Source organism: Lepidochelys olivacea (assembly GCF_965140295.1).
Source record: "Lepidochelys olivacea isolate rLepOli2 genome assembly, chromosome: 12".
Lineage (NCBI taxonomy): Eukaryota > Metazoa > Chordata > Testudines > Cheloniidae > Lepidochelys > Lepidochelys olivacea.
Genome location: NC_140422.1, coordinates 31,144,661 through 31,165,911, shown reverse-complemented (window position 1 = coordinate 31,165,911; position 21,251 = coordinate 31,144,661). Strand labels below are relative to the sequence as shown.

General features: G+C 41.1%; 1 protein-coding gene across 1 annotated transcript in view; it reads left to right on the top strand.

Annotated features, from left to right (window-relative positions):
- The window catches only part of MAF (MAF bZIP transcription factor), a 231,688-nt gene that overhangs the window by 40,346 nt on the left and 170,091 nt on the right, over nt 1–21,251 (top strand). The window lies entirely within an intron of this gene.

Below are 21,251 nucleotides of genomic sequence, written 5' to 3'. Positions count from 1 at the left end.
TGAGATTTCTGATGAAAGGGACTGGTGTAAAAGTCATTTGCAACAGAACTGTGATCTGTTAGGCGTGGCTGAAATGGGATAGGTGGAATAAGACCTAACTTGAATCTTTGCCCAAAGCAGAAAGGAACCCAAACAGAACATTTCTGGGGTTTGAAAAAAGTTCACTTAACTTTCTTTTTCTTTAGTTTTCCTTTTTGCACTGTCTTAGCACTTCCCACTTCTGTGGGGGGAAATCCAATCAAATTTAATAGGGGTGAAATGAAGAAGGTTCTAGAAACCTAAGAATGTAAAAGCCTCTATGACCAGATCCTCAGCAGGTATAAATCATCATATCTCCATTGACATCAGTTGAGGATCTGGCCTATATAACTGGCTTTTGGAACTGTCCTATAGAAGGGATGTTGTAGCTGTGTTGGTCCCAGGATATTAGAGAGACAAGCTGGGTGAGGTAATATCTTTTCTTGGACCAGCTTGTGTGTGTGAGAGAGGCAAGCTTTAAAGCTCACACAGAAACTGAAGAAGAGCTCTGTCTAAGCTCAAAAGCTTGTCTATCTCACCAACAGAAGTTGGTCTAATACAAGATATTACCTCACCTGCCTTGTCTCACCAAAATATCATGAAACTTGTGATGAAATTAATAGAGTTGACAATACTGCTATTTATAATTTATATTTTCATTTTAAAACTTGTTTTTAAGGTCAGTTTCTTTTGAAGTGAATTCAATAGCCCAGTTTTACCCAGCTCCATGCACCTGTCAGCCTGTTGCTTCCCAAACTGGACTCTGGTCACTGATATTTCAGCTGTCTTCTGTAGTGAGAGTTGAGGAGGGAAGATGATTCCTCCGAGGGTGAGCGGGAAGGAGCTGGGAAATGGGATTCCTACCCTGGCTTTTTGGGGAGGAAATGGTGGAGGCTCCTGCTCAGGACCTTTGTGGAGTGGTGGGGCAAATGCTTAGGGAGGGGCAAGCAAGTTTCTTTCTGGCCTCCTGTGGGTGGGTGGGAAGGGGACTACCCCTGTGAGGAGAAGAGGATGGAGAGGGGAAGGGTACCAAGTTTAATTTAATACTGAATGCTGAGAGCAGTAGGGAAATATAACACCATCCTTACAGCTCTCTAAACTCTCTCTATGTGCTTCCCAGACAGCCTGACTTAACAGGCTCTCAGCAATGCATCTTGGCAACAGTAGTTCCCCTTCCTGCTCAGGCCCAGAAAATTGCACCAAGAGAGGCTTTGTCCGTGCTGGCACTTCGTTGGCAAAACTTCTTTTGTTGTTCAGGGCTGTTCAAACCCTCCCCCCGCCTCAAATGACAAAAGTTTTACCAACGAAAAGCGCCGCCCCTGTGGACAAAGCTGCTGCTGCTGGTGGGTGGAAGTTTTTTATCGGCAGGAGAGCTCTCGGTGTGCCTTTTAGCAGCATGGCTGTCGTGGCAGAGCCATGTCACTAAAAGCCTCATAGTGTAGCCATCCCCAGAATCTATAGCTCCCAGCAGCCGAGGAACCAAGGCACATGAGAAACTGCTTGGAGGGTATTTCCACCCACTTGCATGTCCCTGGAGCTGGTGGCTCTGGCAGTCTCTCATATATATGGAGGCAGGTCTCTCTGTGTTAGGTTAGTTGGCACAACGGAAGAGGCATCCAATAATGCTAGAGATACTAAAGGAAAAACCCTCTTTTACCATATTCTGATTTGAACTAGAAACACCTTTATGGAAAAGTCCCAGATCCCACTGACTGCCACGGGAGCTGCGAGTTCTCAGAACCTCTGACAATCAGTGGCCAAATATGGATTAAGGAACCTAGCTGTAGGTTGCTGAGTTAGAAAATCCAGGGCAGGTACTTGAAGAAGAGGAGATGCAATGCAATGCAGCAGTGAAGTGGAGTGGCATTTGACCAGTGTGCATATGGACGGGTGGGATCGGATGTTACTTCGCATCTAAGGGATGACACGAACGGTCAAGCAAACTCATTTCTCCATTAGCCCCGAGTTCTAACTTCATGTGGCGATAAAGGTGGCAAAGGTGGAAGCCAAATAAACCGTCTTTCTCTTCTCCAACAGCCTAGTCTGACAGTTTGTGTCATTTGTAGAACCGTCACCCCAAGGGAAAAAAGGCCGAAGCCTACGTTTTGGTGGAGGAGGGGGACATAGATGTTCGGTCTTAGTTCATATTCTCTTGCTTTCGAAAAACTTAGCAAAATAAGATTCTGACAGCAGGGAGTGAACTGCTGGAATTTCCTTAATATTAACTGAGCTTCAGGCAGCAAGCCTCAATGTGAAGAATTATTTTTAATTAATAGCTTTTCTCCTACTTTGGAGCTCAGCGGGAGGATCTTCTTTGCATTGCACAAGGAGACAAGATATGAGGAGCTCTGTTTTTGTAACTGATAACTATTTCAGGCCAACTGCATTGCCTGGAATAACTTATGTTTAAAAAAAGAACAGAATCTTGCATCAAAAAAATACCTCCTTCTGTTTCTTGGATTTAAATTGCCTCAGCAGATAAACCCACAGCCTGGCCAGAAATGGGTTGATGGATTTTTAAGAGTCTCCCAGCCAAATTGTGATCTCTCTGTCACACCAGTTCATAATTTGGAGATGACTTTCAAGGGTGCTGAGCTCGTGGCTCTCAATGGGAGCTACGGGTGCTCAGTGCCTCTGGAAATCAGGCCCCTCTAGCTGCGTTAGCAATGATCCAAATACTAAAAGACACAGAAAGGCGTTATGGGTTTGTATTACTTTAACAGAATGGGTTTGTTCAGACACTGTTCAAGCAGTAAATGGCTCCTTTGTATTATTTTTCTTCCCATGGTAGCTTTCTGCACTGGTTATGTGCATATCATTCTGCCCTGTGTATCCCCGGCATGCGGACTCACACTGACTTCAGCCCTAGGCTGTTCCTGGGCTCTCCCCTCTGCACAATTAAAACCAAATTAGTAAAAGCAGGACCTAGCATTAGAAAAATGTGTTTCCCTTTGTCTTGATAATGTTGTTCTGAGCACTGTAAGAGAGACTGTACAGCACATCTTTTTATGAGCTGCTTCATGGGAGCCAGGACATTTGCTTGTTATAGTGTAACCATGTAAGAGGGTGATTTTCATGAGCACAAAATCTGGGGGAGGTCAGACAACCCCACCAGATCTGTACTACAGTGCCCTGCTCACACAGGAGTGAGGAACTGATGATGTCACCTTTTTCTATTTTTAACATATTTTCTGTTTTTATTTGCACTGTAGTCTACTGCCCCTCTTCCCGCCGCACACACTTCCCTTAACTTCATTCTGCTTGTTCCTTATCTAGCATGCAATATTGAACCCCAGACAGATTCCAAAAAAATAATAATAGAAAGTTAAATCTGGCTGGAGAGAGAGACCCAAGAGTGGCTGAAGTTTGGACTTTGAAATGTGTACACAGTCCTTCCAAACAGCATACATTTCCTGAATGTGAACTAACAAGTAATACACATCTGCTTTTCTGGGCTGGGGGAAATGAAATTGAAAAAGAACATTTTTCTCCTTATCTGGCTCTTCAGTTTTCCTTATGAGTCTTTGTTTAAGCCCAATGTCTTTCTCACATGTAAATAAGTATAGTCCATGAAAGTGTCTGGAGCTGCCCCTTTACAAAGCAGTGGGGTATAGTTCTGTTTTATTAGCTGTCATTGAAGATCTGGTGCAGTCGTGTCTAAGGCTGTAAATTCCTTGATGCTGTCAAGCCAAAGTAGTTGCAAGTGATGGGTGGGTGCCTGCCTTTCCTAGCACTACTTTGAAAGACAAAGTCGTCTGATAAAGAATATCATAGGTGGGAGTGCTGGTGGGTGCATCTAGCTAGCTAACTTAGGTATTTATAGGGTAACCATCACCAGTGTTGCAATGTTTGACGCATTGTTAAAGTTCACATCCACAGGGAAGATTGCAGCTGATGCACAGATAGCCTTAATAATTAAGCAGCTGTTGTTACACATTGTCCCTGTATTAGCTACAGTGCTGATCACTGAGATCCCTTTCATTGCCTCTGAATCCATTTGATAAAGCTGTGGCAGTATCTGGCTGATCATCAGTTTTGGCTCTTTATTATCTGCACCCGTTTAAACAACTCCAGCATTAGCTAAAGCAGTGGGTTAATCATGTTGAGGTCAAGAAGAGGGTGTTAAATATAATCAGAAGGTCTCTTATTCTCAACAGAACAACGCTCATTTGCCTGAATGTGTGTGCTGATCAAAGCATGATACAAGCTGGGAGTCCATACAGTAAATGCTATTTCCCAGAAGGGAAGAAAGAAAAGCACCGAGTATTTTTGAATGTAGGAACTTTGCTTCTTTTGGTTCTACTAATGGAGTGCCTGGGAACAACTGCACCTGACCAGTGCTTATACATGTTAGCTATCAGCTAACATAATTTGAAGCCCTAGGAAAATTGGTTGTAGCACAGATGTAAGACTCTGAAGGAAGACAGTAGTTTTTTTCTTGTAGATGAGAAATGCATATGTTGTCTCACTCACTTGTCATTACCGAAACTATAGGTAGGGACAAAAATAGAAACTACTGACAGCTTGATTTCCTCATGCTGGCAATGAGCTACAGAGGAGCTCTACAAGACCCTATAAATATGCAAGCGAAGGGAAACCCTATACAAGTGCTATCATATGCTATAGGACTGAATAGCTTCGCTGCAACCAAACAGTATGAAGAGATTCTGCTTTTCAGAGGTTCCCCATCTAGCAAACAATGTAAAATGTGAACCAAAGGCAGCTAATCTGGCCTGTTGACTGGGAACAGTTCCAAAATATATTGTTGGAAATGACTGGAAAAAGCTTTTCCACTGCAGCCTTTATGCTGCATCCCTTTCTGCCTTTCAGACAAATCGCTTCTTGTAGAAATCAAACTCTTTGTTTGAAACAAAAACCAAACAAACCACCATTAGAACACTGTTTGTGACTAATACATTTAGGGACAACGTACCTTGGATAGAGAGCTCAGTAAGCATTAGCAGCTATGCCCAACTTCCTGCACAATGAATATGTATGGTAAAGGATGAGGAGCCAAGATTTACTCTGTTTTGCTTTGCTTGGAATATTTTTGTTCATTTGATATATAAAAGTCAGGGGCCATGCCAGAGACAGGCTGGTTAACTGGCCATTGTGAAGTTTTCTGCTGATGGTTCACAGTGGTGCACAGAAGCAATATGTATCCAACTGTGTAAACTATGCTTCCTGCACTTACTGGTAGGGTTCAAAAGGATTGCACTGCAAGAATATGAAACCTGCTTATGTGTGTGTGTGTGTGTGTGTGTATGTGGGAGGGGAGTTCCTGGCACTTCTGCTTGTACTCAGATTGTATAAATAGCCGCAAGATGAAACAAGAGAGTAAAGCAAAACTCAGGGAAAGGGGACCCCAATGAATTGGAAATTACTCCTTAAAAATGGACTCCTTGAAGTTATCGTCTTTATTCTTTCCTATTGTTCTTGACAGAAAATATTGCTTGTGCCATCTTGCAAGCACTGCCAAGTATGTCTCCTCTCAAGAGGACTCCCTAATCCTCTTACTTTCATTCACATCTCTAAAGCAGCTACATCTCCCTCATTTTTATAAGCTGCTGTTGTACGTTTACTTTGTGATTTCGCTGCACTCACTTCTTTTCTAAGGAGCAGCTGAGTGTGAACTCTTTCCTCCCTGTTAGAAATGAGCAATGTACAAACCTATAGAATAAACATCCCTATCTTCCCCTGTTTCAAGCATAAACCTTGTGCCAGCGGACCTCTGTGCCATTGGAAGTGAAACATTTCTAAAACACATGGGAGTCTGTAGATGCTTCTTTGATTAAACCCATCCAATTTAAACAGAGTTAGCCAGGAAAGCACGGTCATGAAGGAGGATTGCTTTCCAACTAGAGATTTAACATGGTAATATTTGGTAGGGCAACATGTGTATTTTTTTTTTAGGGTAATATACAAAAGCTTCACCCTTCCCTTCACCAATCAGATCCTGTTGTTATATGTGATAAAAATACATGTGGTTAAATTAAAATAAGTCTCAGAGATCAGGATTAACAGTGTTCTGAGGTCATTGACTCTCATGTCAAATCATGTCAATTTCATTAATAACTGAACCAGGGAGCATTTAAACTCCAGCAGCTTTTCCCTCTCATTTCTCTAATTTCCTAAAACTGTCTGGAATTGTTACCTTTCGAGCTACTACATAATAAGGGCCAGACTGAGTTACCACGACCTCAGGATCTGGCCCTATTTTCCTGAATGGTGCTTCTTAGTGTTTTAAATCTTGGCATTTTAGTATCCCAGCCTGCTTAGTATAGTAGGGTCCATATGAACAGTGTTAACTGGGTTAAATAGCAACTGCCCTGGTATTGGAGAGGAGCAGCAGCACAGCCGTTGGGGGCCAGATCTAGCCAGATCTAGATCTTTTCTTGGGCAAAATGCCCCTTGCCTCACCTGCATGGTTTGTGTGGGACCCTTAATGATTAGCTTTTCACTAAATGAGGATTTTAAGAAAGGCATGACTGCAACCTTGTCTGTATCTCCATCTGTATTTTTCATAGGGGTGATCTATCTCTCTATTTTATAGAGCTACCTTTCTAAATTGGTCTAATTTCTGTCAATATTTGTGGGAGGGGGAATGAGACAGACCTATTTCGTTGTTTTGTCACATGCACCAGACTTTTCTCTCCCCCTCTCCCTGCCCCCCAAATCTCTCCAGAGTTACTAGCAGTGGAAAGAGCAGTGTTTTAATTTTCTGTTGTCTTGCCAAATCAGAATGGGATTAAATGCTTTCAAGGTCTCTGGACTATCACTTTACCCAAAACATCCATCCCAAGCATTCAAAGAGGCATAGAGACTCTGCATAGCTATTTATTTTAAATGCCTGATTAAAATTTCATGAAAACAGGAAGTCAGGGGAAAAGAATAGATTGCAAGAACGACAAAATCCAGGGTTTTGTAATTTTTAGCTCAACAACAACAACAACAACAAAGCACGTTAAATTGTAAGTAAGGGATATTTTCACAATTGTGTTGAGGTCACTAATAGCATATTTTGTCACTGGCAGGGGAGTTCATGAACTAAGATTGAGGCCTGTTTTTTGCTTATCTTATTACACAGTTTTGATTACATTTAGAAATTGTCACCTCAAGGTAACCTAAAGCTGCTGTACTTAAAAATCTCTACGACATTAAGATTCTTCTTCCGCCTTCCTCCGCCCCCCGTGCTCCACTGTTATTTCTATCTCGGCAGTAATAAATATTGCAATACCACATCCTTAACAATGCTGCATTTTTTCTATCTTTGTATGTTTCTGGCTTCTGAATGCTTAATCATGTCTAATTTTCAGATCAAGTGGGATAAAAATGGAGGCGGGGGAAAAAGGAATGATTTTTCTGAATACAAATCAAAGGCTTATCTTAAAGATTTGCCTGCCTGCTAGAAAGTGTCTTCCTTGTAAATAATTGGATGTCCTTTAAAAAAAAATATCCGTTGGAGGTGTGTATTTAAAACAATATGTTGACCAAGTATAACTCAGCTCTAATATGAAAGGATCTAGGTCTTGACCCAAAGCTCTTGAAACCGATGGATGTACTCCCCTGGACTTCAGTGGGCTCTGGATGGGAAGCCCTTAATTAACTTGCTTTAAATGCTTGTTGGCCAGATTCCGACACCTTACCCTTGTTGAGTAGCACTTTACTCCATGGCTGATCCCTTTCGGGTCATTGGAACACTCACAGAGTACACACGTCAGAATCCGTCCCTCGGTGTTAGTCCATTTCCTAGAAATTTCAGAACAATGGATTAGTGTTAAAATCCTCTCAAGTGGAAGCGTTAACCTTTGGCTGCAGTGACAGCCTATAGGTGTCTCTGCTACAGCTTCCTCTTGGCTGGGAATGTGGAATAATTGCGACAACCTAATGGCTAAATGAGTTTCATGAGCTAGTCTCGGATAAATCTTGTCAATGGATGGGTTATCAAGCATCCATTGCAAGAATGACTTGTAAACCCCATTTTTGTGTGCAGTGTGGAAGCTGCGTTGGTCTCAGGGTATGAGAGAGATAAGGTGGGTGAAGTAATATCTTTTAATGGACCAACTTCAGGTCCCAGACCTGAAGAAGAGCTCCGTGGAGCTTGAAAGCTTGGTCTCTTTCACCAACAGAAATTGGTCCGATAAAAGATATTACCTCACCCACCTTCTCTCTCCTGTAAATCCCAGTGAGAGATGGCTCAGGTAGATCTAACATGGAAGGACCAATCTGGTTGCTGTTAATGGTCCTTTTATTTTACGAACTCTACAGGTAGGTCAGTTAAGTTATTTTATCCACGTATTAACAAATTTGCAGCACGGAAAGAATGCTGCATTGCCATTGCAGCAAGTGTGTGTTAGGAATGAAAGAGACATATTGTTGTTACAAAGACTTTAGGTCTGTATGTACCACACATCAATTTTATTTTTGTTGAGTGTGCCTCACAACATTCGTAACACCTTGTCACTCCCTGCCACCTTTTCCCATCATGTGGTCTTCTCTGAGCAGATGCCGCTCAGTTGCTTAAATATATCTAACAATACCAGGGGAAAAATCTAAAATTATACCAGAATGAATGCCTTGACTCCTTTCCTTCTGTGTGCTGCATTCACAAGTGTTCCATCCATAGCACCATAAGAGGAGAGATGGGGTCATGGCCAACCACATACACATAGGGTACAGACTCAAGGCAGCGGTGGACTCTAAGTAGGCCCTTTGGTGCTTCCAGGCATGTGGGAGGGATTCCATCCCTATTGACCTCTGCAGAGAATCCCTCTTCTGTGCCAGTTTACATTGAAGAGAGGTTTGGCCCCTTCATGTACAGCACTGCAGTCCAATATGCATTCGGAATGAGAATTCCAGCTCCTGGAGTGTGAATCCAGCATAAATCCATTGAAGTCAACTGAGAGCAGATCTTGAACCTATGAATTTTCATGTTGGAGTCTCACAAAATCTTAGTTCTTAATGCTTTACACCTTGGACAATTTCAGCACGCAGTTGCCCTTACATCTGTTGTGCTACCTTGGCTGACTAGTACACTGGGCTAGTCTGTGTAACATACACAAATCCTGGATCTCTGAATCCTCAGTCAAAGATAGTCTCACTTTTTCTACATTTTGTTGGGTACCTAGTTGTGATTTCATTGTTACCTTGTTTATAATAAGAAACACGTATCTTTTAAAATAATAATAAAATAATAAGGAGGCAAGGCTGGATGAGTCTGAAACCTGGAAGTCTTCCACCATATGTCCTTCCTCTGATAAAACACTCAGCAAGGTCTGGCTTTGGTTTCTTGGACTTGGCAGTAGATAAACTCCAAATAAGCAGATTCTTCCATTATTTAAGGCATGGAAGTCCCATTGGAATTCAGTGGGAGATGTTAGTAGGGATGGATGATAGTGATATACACACACACACACACACGTATATATAGTGTGTATGGGTGAGTGTTTTAGACGCTAATGAGGCTTTTTCCACTCCCACTCTCTTCTGAATTTCAATGCAAGATTTTCCTTGTTAAATTTCAACACGTTTTTAAATTCCACTGCTTAAACATATATTACACTACCCCAGTGCACACTAGTCAACTTCAACTTCTTCAGTCAGACACGTGCATTTGACTTCAGTGTGCATTTTAAAGGGCAGATTTGGACCTGTTGTAATGGAGTATACATGAAGAACCTGTGAGAATCTATTAATAGAAATAACAGTTTGTGATTTTGCTGCATCTTTCACTCTGAAAGGTCTCAAAATGCTGCCACTCTGTACATAGTATACTGGAATCACCTCACTGACAACTGAAATGCAGCTACCTCTGGGGTGGAGCATACTATCTGTATCACAGCATACAGCATCAGTCTAGGGTAGGAAGTGAAGAATGCCATATCCACTTGAAACTACAGGGGGAATGTAGATAAGCACCATATAATTACCCAAACTGGAATGCTGCCAGGACACTGAAGCTGACGGCCGTATGTTGGAAAAATGCCATGAGACCTTTAATGTCCACAAATGGGCAGGAGCTGGGTTTTATCTTCCATCTGAAAGATATGTAAACAAGACATGTAAAAATGTTGCTCGTTGTTTTTAAGTTAAAAATGCCTAATCCCAAAGAGAGGTTTCTCTGTATTAATTTCAGTTACTAAATACACTAACCGACCCTCACTTTAATCTGGGGTCAGATTACTTGGTTACCTGCAGGTATTTTGTGTGATTTGCATTGGAAGCTGCTGGGCCAGCACATTTGTTTCCATCCCAGCAGCCTCTCACCTCTATTACAACCTTTCATTAGTGATTCTCAGTAATCCCCCCTACCCTCCGTTTCAAAGAGGGACTTCTTTGCTAGCTGGCAGCATGTCTAGGTTAACAGAAAATGTAAGATTTTGATAACCTGCAGCAAATGTTTTCAGTCTCCCGGAAGAATGTTGCCCTGAAAAACAATTTGCAGGAGACAGAAGCAGTGATCTGGCTTCATTTTTGACACAGCTGCTACAGTTTCTAACTGTAAACTCTTACCAGTGAAATCCTTGTACAGTTCCTCATCAGCAGAGATTCTAGCAAGGAAACAATGTATTATTGCTTCATCCTGGGTGGCTTTTTAAAATGAATACTGTTCTAACTTCTAAACCTTTTGGAGATACAGTAATTGGGACCCTCTAAGTGACTTGGGTACTTGGGTTCCTTTCTACCACGGGTTAAATTTGTAGGCACAGGTTAAATATTTTATTTTATTTTTAAAGGCATTTAGGAGAAAAGAAATATATCTCCTCACAAACCCTGCTTTTAAAGTGAGGGGTAACATAGGATGAGTGATGTAAGTTAACATTTGAAGCTAAGCTGTTGCACTCCACCCCAGAGGTGGCTGAATTTCAATTGTGGGTGAGGTGATTCCGGTACGCTGTGTACAGAGCTGGAAGCATTCTGAGATTTTGGATATAGTCCATTTTGAAACCTGGATACCATGAGGCAGATTGCGACGCAGTTACAGTTTACACCAGCTACCCCCATAGGATCACAGCATTTTCAAAATAGCGGTTTATGGGGTTAACTGTAAAAATACATTATAATTAAACAAGCTGGGAAAACATATTTCGTAAGGGAATAAAAATATCAGGCAGAACGGGTATTTTTGTCAGCTGTGAATACTACTACGAAACACTCATAGAATTACAGGAATCTAAAAATGGAAATAAATGTTAAAAGAAAGTAAGAAAGAAATTTTGAAAAAACTTTTTTTTCTGGCAGGAAAAGGAAAATAAGAGGTTTTATTGTCTCCTTTCTTTCATTTGCTAAGGATTTAGTGTTATACTTTTACCTAGTTGCATGATATACTGCAGAGAAATGCACAGAATTTCAGGATTACACTGGAGTTGTAACATCTGGTAAATTTTATGTTGGGAAATTTAGAACATGCCAAACAGCTATCTACATGGACAGAAGAGTAACATGAATAGATTAGAGAGTTATTAGTCCCAAATAATAGATGATATACTATATATATATATATATATATATATATATATATATATATATATATATATATAGTATAATGAGTACTTACTATCCTTCATTTATCCGTTACATGATGTCCTTTTTAATTATGTACCCTGCTGCCCTTGAGGCTGGCAGCTGGCACAAGAAACATTGCAAAGCTTCTTTCACTAGATAGCTTCTCCCAATCTCTTTTTCCCCTTGTTGAGATGTAAATGGACTCTGTGAATCTGTTTCCCTGCATTTAATAGATGTATTTTCCCTGGAAAAACTACCCCCAAAATGACTGTCTCTTTACAACAATAATTTCAAATAGGTGATGTTGCACTGACATATGTTTTAAACATATCTTCAAACTGGTGTGCATCAAAATAAGTCCAGTGAAGTCAACAGAATTACACGGATTGACACCAGTTGGGGAACTGGCTCTTAGATTTGAATTACCTATGCTGTGTGTCTATGTAAAAATGAAGCCCGTTGCAAATTGTTAGAGGAGTCTGACTATCATATTTAATTGTCTTCATAATCAACACTTGCCATCTATTTAACTCAATAGTGTCCTATAACTGGGATTTTTTTTAAAAAAGAAGTATATGTTCTGTGAATCTGATTTTGTCCTCTTTCAGACCAGTTTTACGTCAGGCTGACTTCAGTGAAGTCACTCATAACTTACATCAAGTAAGAGCAGAATCAGAACCAAAACTAACTTTCCGGGAGCATAATAAAATTCAACCAGGAGTTCGCTGGCCCTTTTAAATTTATTTAATTTTATTATTTTGCTTCTTGCAGCAAAATTTAAAAAAAATCTAACCCACAAGACCCTTTTTGGTGCTGGCAGTGCATTAATAAAAAAATAAGTTTTACGGAACAAAGTAAATAAGGCAATTCATATATCATTCCTAAGACACACAGGAACGAGGCAGAGAAAAATAACCACTGGATATTTTATATAAGGATATTTCCATGAGTCAGCTTGTTTTCAAGTTTCTGGGTTTCCAGCTGCAAGCTCTGCAGTGTTGGCTTATCTTCTACTTCTGGCCTTGCATGTGCCAGAATTAGCTTTTAATTGGCTGAGTTTCCCCCTTTGTAACTGGTAATAATAGAGCTTTTATCAGCAGAGAATGGCTAAAACTTTGGATGTTTTTAATTTCATCACAACTTCTAATTTTTCCAGGCCTTGTACTGTATGAACGGGCATGGGAGCTTCTTGCTTGGTAGCATTGCTGACAATGCTATGAGTGATTTTGTAGGCAAAATTTACTGTATATAATGTATAACCCTCCTTTCAGAAGTTCCCTAGCCAATGGTCATGGTGCCGTTGAAAAACTCAATAGTTTGTCATAGGGGTATGGGCAGTTAGTTGAAGTGACTGTCATCCATCTTAAAGGAGTAACCCTTAGAGGCAGAGAATGAGATGTGTACCTCATGGTAGCACTGACATTCAGAACAGGGTAAATAACGCAAACTATTTTCTGTGAATTTTCATTCATCTCAGTTTTAAAATTTGCTTCAGCCATTTTCACTCCTCCAGTGTGTACTTTCTGTGAACTTTAGAATGATGGAATGTAACTGGCAAAAAATGTTTGCTGAAAGTGAATTCCAAAGACAAATATGCAAGTGTTTGTGGGAAATGAATTTTAAATTTGCACATGACAGAAGAATTCTCCTTTTCATCCAGTTAGGGGCAACAGAAACAATACCATGTGACTTATCTAACCAATCACAGTTTGAAGTTTGAATTTTGAATATTTGTTGAGTAAACTATGTGGAGAGTTATTAGTAGACTACATTCAAATAACAAATATGTTTGAGAAAACGACAATCTGTTTGCGGATATCCTGTGAATTAAAAAGAGGCAACGTGTTGAATAAATTCTTCATTGGGAATTAGTCACTTAGCAGTGCTGACAGCCATGAAATTCTTTTGGGCCCTTTGCAGTTGATAGTAGGAATCTGAGGCACAGCCATACTGTATTGTATAATTCCAGTTATCCAAATTCCCTTTATCCAAAAATCCTAGTTATCCGGTGTGTGTCCCCTATGTAGCCCTGCAGCTCAAAATAGCACTTTCATTTAGCTGAATGCCCAGTTATCCAAAAGATGTCCTCAAGGCCATTCAGATAAACATGAGTGTACTGTCATAGTCATAACTGTGCTTTGTACTTGAACTGTGCCTTTTATCTGAGAAACTGAACTTAGGCACTTTACTAATGGATGGCAGAACCAAAACCATGAGTGTTCTCCAATGGTTAGAGCAGGTCTCATGAGTTCTGTTCCTGACCCTGTCACTTACTCACTTGGTTAAGTTGGGTAGGTTGTAACTTTCCATGCCTCAGTTTACCCTTTTGTAAAATGGATATAATAGCACTGAAAGATTTAGGGGGGCACATTTTTTTACAGGAAGGATAATTAACCATAGGAACAATTTATCTAGGGTTGTGGTGGATTGTCCACATTTTAAACCAAGACTAGATGCCTTTCTAAAGGGTTTGCTGTAGCTCAACCGGAAGTTATGTGCTTGACATAGGAACTCTTTGGTGAAATTCTACGGCCTTTAGGAGGTCAGACTAGATGACTGTAATGATCCCTTCTGGCCTCAAAATCTATGAGCCTTTGAGGTTTGAAATCCTCACATGCAAAGGCACTACAGGTACAGTGCAAAGTAGTATCCGTTCATGCCTCAGACTGAACCAATTCTGACTTTTCATGAAAGGAATAAATAATGTTTTGTTTTTGTTTTCTCCTACATAGTTTCAGAAGTATTTGCCACTAACAAAAGGCACAGAGATCAAATGACTTCAGTCGATTCAATGGAGAGAACTTAGCAGACAGTAGTTTTTGATCTAAATAAGTGACAAAATCTTTAAATGATACACTGGACCTGTATGATTGAGTATTTTTAAAGTAAGCAGTAAAATCCTAAAAGTTGATTTGGTGCTTTACTGGAAATCAGTGGAGAGATTTAAAAATAGTGGTTACATGCTGAAGAAGATAGCAAAGTGTATTTGAATTAAATTAAACTTTGCTCCTCTGGGAGCTCTGCTAAAAGTGAAGGGTAACAAAGTCATTGGCCAGTACTCTCAGGTCATTCTTGTCTTCTAGTGATCTCAGTCTTGCAGCATACGGTACAGTGATTGACCAAAAGAATGTTTGCAGATTTGTCTAGAGAAGACTGTGGAAAGTGCCTATCTCTGAATAACATCAAAACCTATTATTGTATGGTGTGATACCATGGGACACCATGCTACTAGAGGGGCGTCAGGAGCTTCCATCATCTGGAGAAGTCCTCTCTCTTTACTGCCAGCATTCAGTGATCCTTAAGACAACAATTGGTGGTGCTCTGGCTATTCCTGAATAGATGCATTGCTGCTTTAAGGCACAGTTGGAATTTCCACAACACCAAGGGCAACCGTGTAGATCAAGGCTATCCCACCAGAACTGAGACACTTCGCAATCTGAGTTCTTGTATGTACTATGTGAAGTGTATGCCATTCTCCTGAGCTTACTGACCAGATGAAGCAGAGATGACAGGAATGACATTCCCATACTAATTATACTGTGCCCCCTTTGTATAGCTAATGTTATGTTACAAAGTCCACCCTGCTTTTCAGACTTTTCTAAGTTGGCCATACAGCTATTGCTGAGGGTTGAAAATTGGCACAAAAGATGTCAGACTTACAATAATTTTATACTGAGCCGTTTAAAGGGTGGGGCTAAGAGGTATTGGGTCACTTTTAAGTGATATTAGTTGAACATATGGTGCTTTTTATCTTGCACTTGCATAGCTCAAAACGCATCTGTAAAAAGAGCTTGGGTGTGAATAAACATAACAGACTAATCCCATTTAACCTCTGTGGTCCCATTGTTGATCTATGCAGGGAAGGGAAGCAGTGAACCTGGATCTCTCTCTTCTGCACAGACAGAGTGCGGCAGTATCTTCATCAATATTTCCTTCTTTCCTAGGACTTGGTGGGAAGTCTGGGAAGAGCTAAGTGGAGCATGGGTTGGGTTGGGGGAGCATTCTTGGTGTCTCCCCCAACCCAACCCCAACAGCAGACATTCCCGAAGAAAAGCAATACAGCCCTAGCCACCTCCAGCCCTTCAAGCAAAACAATTTCCCTTTCTCCATGGTTCCAGTGGAGCTGTGGTGGGTGCTTAGTATTGAGGGCTTGGAGATGGATGACCCTGGTCCTCCACTCATCCCTGGGACTGGTGGGTCTTTGGAGGCTCACATCCTCTTTTCTTCCATGTGGCATTTTCTGCCTCCAAATGGGTATCACCAGACATCAGAAATGATCTTGCTCTACCTTAAGTCAAATTTCACTGTGTACTTGGGGTCCTTAATTTTTTGTATAATTGGGTGTGTTTGATCATGCTGTCACAGTGAAACTAGGGGGCTGTATTTCTAGTAAAAACCCATTATCCTGTGGTAGAGGAACTCACCTTCATTTCCTATGTGATATAGCTTTCACTTTCACTGGGTATATCAGAATGATGTAATACATTACATTCCACCATGCAAGTGTTGTTAGTGTGCTCCACGGTTACCTGGGATGTTCGAATTGAATTAATGAACTTATTAGAAAACTGCAAAATAACTAGGTCCAACATTTAGATTATATTAAAAGAAAAGGTGAGAGTCACAAAACCCATTATGAATATAGATGTTTTTGTGATTTTTATTTTTTAATTCAATGATAAAACATTGTTTAGTTGGATTTTTTTATTTAAAGATTTCCCTGTTTGATGTTGCAAATCCAAAAACAGCAGCATTTTGCTAGGGCATGAAAACCAGAAAGCAACACAGACTATAAACAAAACGTCTAATTTCACCCTCTGAGCTGAGTGATATTTCAGAAAAAATGAAAAACAGCATAAATAATAAGTAAATTAGGTTATAAAAATTACCATCTAAACTGTCATTAGTAACAATGGTAAAGAAAAAAACCTGATTAAAATGCTATATAGTTTTATCTTGACATTGCCCTTAATTTTGCTTAGATGCGAAGGGATGCAGGCATCTTATGAGTAATTATTATTATTTATTTATTTGTATTACAGTAACACCTAGATGTCCCAACTAAGACTGGGGCCCTATTGTGCTCGCTGTTGTACATACGCATAGCAAGAGATGGGCCCTGAGGAGTTTACAGTCTAAATAGACACAACAAAAAAGGAAGTATTTTTATACCTATTGTTCAGGTGAGGAACTAAAGCACAGACATTAAGGGATTGATCCAAAAGGAGTCTTTCTATTAACTTCAAAGGGCTTTGGATCATGCCCTACATGAGGCCTCTAGTGACTTATCCCAGGTCCCACAGGAAGTCTGTGGCAGAGTTGTGAACTGAACCCCAAGCTCCGGAGTCCTATCTAGCGTTTTAGACACAAAACATCCTTTCTCAAAAATGTCTAAGATCGTTTCAGTTTTTTATCTGTCCGAACCCACTCTTCTCCCAAGCGATCTGAGAGTTATTCCCAATAGCAAAACAAATTTAGGGGATTCTGCTTGCTAACGAAGTGCTTGGGTGCTGCAGTGCTTAAATCCTCCCTGTTTAACTGTGGTAGTTTTCTTGCCTTTTGCTTTTTGGAAATGTTTTCAAAGTTCTTGAAAGAATTACAGCACAAGCCATGGTGGCTCCGCCTCTTTCTTGGCCCTCTAAACCATAAGCAGTGCAGCTGAGGTTACGGGATTTATGTGTAGTGGTTTGGGAATATAAATAGAAAGGAATTTATAAGATTGCTTTCTCTGTAATTCAACACTCAATAGCTTTGCCTCCCCCACACCCAGCACATAAGGTGCTATCCAAAAATCATGGAAGTATTTGGGCAGCTTCAGCTCAAGGAAGCCCGGAACCTATAAGCAGGCTTTTCTTCACATCTCCTAATGGGTCAGCTTGCTACTTGCCATGAGGAAAAACAGTTGGAGGGTTCAGGGAGGAGGGAAAACTCATCAAGGTTGACCCTAAAGAGTTTTCACCAGGTCCTTCTATCAAGAGGGATTCACTCCTCTTCTCTCTGCTTGGAAGAGCTGTGGGTTCAGGATCCAGAAGTCTAAGATTCCCCCAAAATCTACTTAGAGACCTGTCGTGTGGAGTCCAAGTGCATCTTCAGTAGCGCCAGATCCTTCTGCCTCTGTCCGGCCAGATATTGAAGCCATACTACTAAGGATTCGCTCACCCACTGCCACCTCCGGAATCCCCTGACAAAGTGCATTGCACCTTGTGGAGAAGCTCCACCCAGAACTTAATAATGCCTCAAGCTCTGTTAACGTTTAAAAGGATTCCCCATGGCATTGGTGTAGGGACAATGCCCGTAGTATGCCCTTCCCTTAGCCTTACTCTTCCTGGTCCTAGACCACCCCCTCCTTGCAAGCCCTGGTGCCATTGAGGGCGCTTCACAAGGTCTGCAGGAGTGTTCCTCTTCTGCATGGGATGAGGGAAGGTATGGTTTCCTCTGCAGACAGGTCTTGGAAGGAAACATTTTGACCCATTATTACAAGGGGTGCTGGAAGGATGGGAGCTGGAATAAATGCTTCGTCTTGGTTTCCCCCCCCCACCCTCCCCTCATTACAATTTGCACTGAATGACCATTTCAGATCTGTTTCAAACTTGAACCTAAACCTTTCTCCTCCCTTTCACATTTCAAATGTGTGCCGGGGCATCGCATCAGATTCCATCACATCAGCCATAAATAATGGGCCCTTCAGCCTAGCCCGAGGCCCCTTGGGACAGGTATCTCAAGTTCAGAGATTACTGTCACATCTGTCAAGAGCAGAGCGCTTGGAGTTAGGGAGAGCCCTTTGGGCCTGGGTCAGCTGATAGTGACAAGCTTTCTTTGAAGTGCATGTCTATTCTTTTATTCTTCAGAATGTGCTTTTTTTAAAAAAAAATATCTTCTGTGTTACAGTCCAGCAAACAAATCCAATGTAAACAGTAAAATCCTTACTTACAGAGGTGTAAATTTCAGCTTCTCGCTGATGTCATTTTAAATCTGGAGTAGCCCCCACTGATTTCCGTGGAGTAACTCCGATTTACCATGCTGTAGCTGAAAACCACACTGGGTCCCTGAAGCCTATTTTGTGCCCTGTAATTTTGCAGTTAAAATAAACTATGGGTGCAGACTAAGGCAGTTATGTCTATGTACATCCCCAGGCAGGCATTTGGAAATATAAGTGCATTCCTTTCACCTGTAGTTAATTGAATCTACTCAGTTACATGTGAGCACAACATGTTACAGATCAGGCCTCTCTGCAATGCAGTTTAAAGAGCCATTGATGGGATATGTAAAACTCTGAACAATTGTCTGCTGTATTCAGAAGTAATCCTGCCTATCATTTTGTCTTTCAGATATTGGAAGCCTTTTTCTGACCCAGATTTTGCTATTGGGTACATATTCATGGTAGAAAGACCCTTTGTTTTTGGTTCTCCTGCCTTTACTATTTATTTCCCCAACAGAAGTGTCACCATACTTGATCTGTGATGTCACAATCAGTTTCCATGGAAATTATTATATCATGACTTCAAGTGAGGTATAAAAATTTGCAGATGAACTCTTAGGCAAATACAACTATCCTTAGCTAAAAGAGCCTTCTTCTCCCTTGAAAATATAAGTGATAGCTGCCGAACAGTTTGCAAAAAGAATGGTTTCCAGTGTTTTTCATCAGCACTTCTATACAGATGGGATGGAAATGTAGAAAGTCATGTCTGTAGCTAGTTTCCCTGCACCTGTAATAACTATTCAAGAAAAATAATATTCCTTATAGCTACCCATAAAGGAGCAAAACTCTGTGTTTATTATAGTACGAAGTGCAGAGATGCTTGGGTTTTTTTCAGTATTACTTTGAACTCTGAATTCTGAAGTGCTGTTAAAGAGATGTTTGTATTAAGGGAAACAGCTGTAATGCCTTTGGAAGTTTTATAAACATTATGGAAAATTCAGATGGACTACTCAAATGTTATGCTGTACATAAATATATATATACATTGTACTCTGCATTCGTGCTGTGATATATGTGCTGGTCAGTGTAAACAAATTATCATTACTGGGATATAAGCCATTTTAATGGACAAATTGTGTTTGCCAAAGGACACTTCCATTATCTCACTATATCATGTCACCACTCTTGTCTGTCTCATGTTAAAGATATGATGTTAACCGTGCATATGTTTTTAGTGTTGACAAGAATAGTCAGGTTTAAAAACATGTTTGACCTAACCAGCTAACACACTGTTAAACGTGGCTGTCTTTATCATGCAAAGAGCAAAATACGTTTAGCATCGTGTTGGTTAAACCATGTCAGTTAACCTGTTTTCCAAAATGGCACTTTCTCCCAGTTTAACAAGACCACGGAGGGTTCAGTTCCATGTTTAGCCTTTCTAGACTGCACACTCAGAATAAACAGAGACTTTTTCTCACACTGCCCTGAAATCCCAATCCTTCCCTGTGTAGTGCTTCTGATACGGATCAGACTCAGAGAAGAAAAGGCACACTACACACCTTTTATCTGAATCTCACATCGGACCAGTACGATTTACTGGAAAAGTCTCTGCGTGGTTGGAATACTCTTGTGTAGAGCTTAAAGGGGCGAGCAATTTTGTGCCTGCGCTACTCACATCCGAAAGGACTGTGTTACCATTTGTAACTACAGGACGTGCTTGCAAATGTAATCCATTGTATAAAACCGCAGTGAGCTCTTTGTCAGAGATGCTGGCAAACTCTGTTGAGTAAACCTCTGGAAGCTTGTGAACGAACTGATTTTTTTCCCCTGGCAGGATCTCCTTCTGCATCACAGCAATGAAATTACTTGTGATGAAGAATAATCCAGGGAAGGAGGAAAAAATCAAAAGAAAGGAAAAAAAACCCCCAACCCAACCAACTAGCAACAAACTGTAGGGCAGTGGTTCCCAAACTTTTTAAGCAGGCTAAAAGTACATTTCGTCTTTTTTTGCAAACTACCTTACATATCTACAGATGGTTCTCTCCACAACATTTCAAGAAGATACATTCATTGCTAGAAGCTGTCATACAGGGCTGCGGAGCAGCATTTAAAGTAGAGGATCCTCTAGCTTCCTGCTCCCGCCCTCCCCAATGTAGTCTCCAAGACTACCTCTCAGCTTCCCCCAATCCCTTTGCTCTTGCTTTCCCAGGTCTGCCCCACTCCTGCAGCCCCAGTTGGGGCCTCTTTCTCTGGGATCGGGGCAGCACTTCTGGGGAGTACATGGGCAGCCCCGGGGAGTGATGGCAGATAGTGACAGGTACTGCAGGGTCTGGGGCAGACTTGAGATAGTGGTGACCCATCTAGACTCTTCTTGCAACCCACTGGTGGATCAGGACCCACCGTTTGGGAAACACTGGCATAGAAAATTGGGTTCCCTTGCCATCAGGAAATGCAAATACCACTTACGGAGGGGAGCTGCTGAAGCTTGCAGGTGTGTTCAGATTGGGTGATTTACTACACACTTAGGTGTGAACCCAGTGAGGAGAAGTGAGTCCAGAATCCAAAGGGAGTGTATCAGGGAGAATGAGACAGTGGAGGAGAGGTTTGCCGAGTACAAACGAAATCACTGTGTAATGTTTTATTTTATTTGTGAGGACCCAAGATAAGATGGGGGAGGAGGGGAGAGGGAAACCGGACTGTGGCTGAAGGCCAAACACAGTGCTTTTAACTGCTTCCTTTCACTTCACAATGCCCAGGAGACTGGGAGAGGAAGAGCTGGAGAAGGAGGAAAATGGATTGGGAGGAAGGA